We start from the raw sequence: 3,258 nt of genomic DNA on the forward strand, positions 1-3,258 counted from the left end.
CAGGCACTGGGATGACCCAGAGGGATGGTATGGGGAGGCAGGTGGGAGGGGGGTTCAGGATGGGGAACACGTTGTACACCCGTGGTGGATTCATGTTGATGTATGGCAAAACCAATACAATATTGTAAAGTAATTAGCCTCCAATTAAAATGAATAAATTTAAATTAGATTTAAAAAAAAGAAGAAACATCACAGGGAAATACATGGCAATACTTTTGAAAATTTAGCAGGAATGAATAATTTTCTCAGCAATATAAAACATCATGGTTGACTAAAGAAAAAAATAATTTTAAATTAAATTAATTCATTTTAATAATTTAATGTATTAATTTAATTTCATATTTTAATTAATTGAGTGATTAATTTTAATTTAATTGATTAATTTTAATTAATTAAAAGAGTTTTCCTTTTTCTTTTGGTAGATTTGTTGACGTTTTCTTCATAGAGAATCATTTGTCTACAAGTAGAAGCATTTCTTTTGTTTCAACATATATGATTTTTATTACTTTCTTGCACAGTGCCCTCCCTAGGACATGCAGACAATGTTTGATTGTTCTGGCTGTGCTCCAGTCTAGAGGGGATATTCAGTCTTATACCACTAGGCATAACTTAGATGTGTGTGTGTGTGTATGATGATCTCTATCCAGTTAAAGAAAGCAAAGGAATTAAAGAGAAATCAAGGGAATACCAAGAAAACATGTACTTCTGCTTCATTGACTATGCTGAAGCTTTTAACTGTGTGGATCACAACAAACTGGAAAATTCTTAAAGAGATGGGGATACCAGACTACCTTACCTGTCTCCTGAGAAACCTGTATGCAGATCGAGAAGCAACAGTTAGAACCCTGCATGGAACAACTGACTGGTTCAAAATTTGGAAAAGAGTATGACACAGCTGGAGGAGGAAATGGCAACCCACTCCAGTGTTCTTGCCTGGAGAATCCCATGGACGGAGAAGCCTGGTAGGCTGCAGTCCATGGGGTCGCACAGAGTCGGACACAACTGAAGCGACTTAGCATGACAAAGCTGTTTATTGTCATCTTGTTTATTTAACTTATATGCAGAGTACATCATGCAAAATGCCAGTCTGGATGAATCACAAGCTGGAATCAAGATTGCCAGAAAAAATATCAACAACCTCAGAAATGCAGATGATAACACCCTAATGGCAGAAAGTGAAGAGGAACTAAAGAGCCTCTTGATGAGGGTGAAGGAAGAGAGTGAAAATGCTGGCTTAAAACTTAACATTCAAAAAACAAAGCTCATGGCATCCAGTCCCATCACTTCATGGCAAATAGACGGGGAAACAATAGAAACAGTGACAGACTTTATTTTCTTGGGCTCCAAAATCACTGTGGATAGTGACTGCAGCCATGAAATTAAAAGACACTTGATCCTTGGAAGAAAATCTATGACAAACCTATTAAAAAGTTGAGACACCATTTTGCCCACAAAAGTTCGTACAGTCAAACCTACAGCTTTTCCAGCAGTCATGTACAGATGCGAGAGCTAGTCTGTAAAGAAGGCTGAGTGCCAAAGAATTGACACTTTTGAACTGTGGTGCTGGAGAAGACTCTTGAGAGTCCCTTGGACTGCAAGGAGATCAAACCAGTCAGTTCTAAAGGAAATCAACCCTGGACATTCATTGGAAGGACTGTTGCTGAAGTTCCAATACTTTGGCCACCTGATGCAAAAAGCTCTCATTGGAAAAGATACTGATTCTGGGGAAGATTGAAGGCAAAAGGAGAAGGAGGCAGAGGATGGGATGGTAGGATGGCATCACCAATTTAGTGGACATGAATTTGAGCAAACTCCAGGAGATTGTGAAGATCAGGGAAGCCTTGTATGCTGGAGTCCATGGGGACCCAAAGAGTCAAATGTGACTTGGCAACCGAATGACAATAACAACTAACCCTTATTTGCTGAGAGTTTTTGTCATGTAAATATATTTAATTTCGTCAAATGTTCTTTCTGTGTTTTTTATATAATCATGTCATTTGTTTTTTTCAGTTCAGTTGCTCAGTCGTGTCCGACTCTTTGCAACCCCATGAATTGCAGCACGCCAGGCCGCCTGTCCATCATCAACTCCCAGAGTTCACTCAAACTCGTGTCCACTGAGTCGGTGATGCCATCCAGCCATCTCATCCTCTGTTGTCCCCTTCTCCTCCTGCCTCCAATCCCTCCCAGCTTCAGAGTCTTTTCCAATGAGTCAACTCCTCGAATGAGGTGGCCAAAATAGAGGAGTTTCAGCTTTAGCATCATTCCTTCCAAAGAACACCCAGGACTGATCTCCTTCAGAATGGACTGGTTGGATCTCCTTGCAGTCCAAGGGACTCTCAAGAGTCTTCTCCAACACCACAGTTCAAAAGCATCAATTCTTTGGCTCTGAGCTTTGTTCACAGTCCAACTCTCACATCCATACATGACTACTGGAAAAACCATAGCCTTGACTAGATGGACCTTTGTGGGCAAAGTAATGTCTCTGCTTTTGAATATGCTATCTAGGTTGTCAATAACTTTCCTTCCAAGGAGTAAGCGTCTTTTGATTTCATGGCTGCAGTCACCATCTGCAGTGATTTTGGAGCCCCCAAAAATAAAGTCTGACACTGTTTCCTCTGTTTCCTCATCTGTTTCCCATGAAGTGATGGGACCAGATGCCATGATCTTCGTTTTCTGAATGTTGAGCTTTAAGCCAACTTTTTCACTCTCCTCTTTCACTTTCATCAAGAGACTTTTTAGTTCCTCTTCACTTTCTGCCATAAGGGTGGTGTCATCTGCATATCTAAGGTTATTGATATTTCTCCTGGCAATCTTGATTCCAGCTTGTGCTTCTTCCAGCCCAGCGTTTCTCATGATGTACTCTGCATAGAAGTTAAATAAGCAGGGTGACAATATACATACAGCCTTTACATACTCCTTTTCCTATTTGGAACCAGTCTGTTGTTCCATGTCCAGTTCTAACTGTTGCTTCCTGACCTGCATATAGGTTTCTCAAGAGGCAGGTCAGGTGGTCTGGTATTGCCATCTCTTTCAGAATTTTCCACAGTTGATTGTGATCCACACAGTCAAAGGCTTTGGCATAGTCAATAAAGTAGAAATAGATATTTTTCTGGAACTCTCTTGCTTTTTCGATAATCCAGCGGATGTTGGCAATTTGATCTCTGGTTCCTCTGCCTTTTCTAAAACCAGCTTGAACATCTGGAAGTTCATGGTTCATGTATTGCTGAAGCCTGGCTTGGAGAATTTTGAGCATTACTT

This window comes from Bison bison, unplaced genomic scaffold (assembly GCF_000754665.1).
Source record: "Bison bison bison isolate TAMUID 2011002044 unplaced genomic scaffold, Bison_UMD1.0 scf7180017864312, whole genome shotgun sequence".
Lineage (NCBI taxonomy): Eukaryota > Metazoa > Chordata > Mammalia > Artiodactyla > Bovidae > Bison > Bison bison.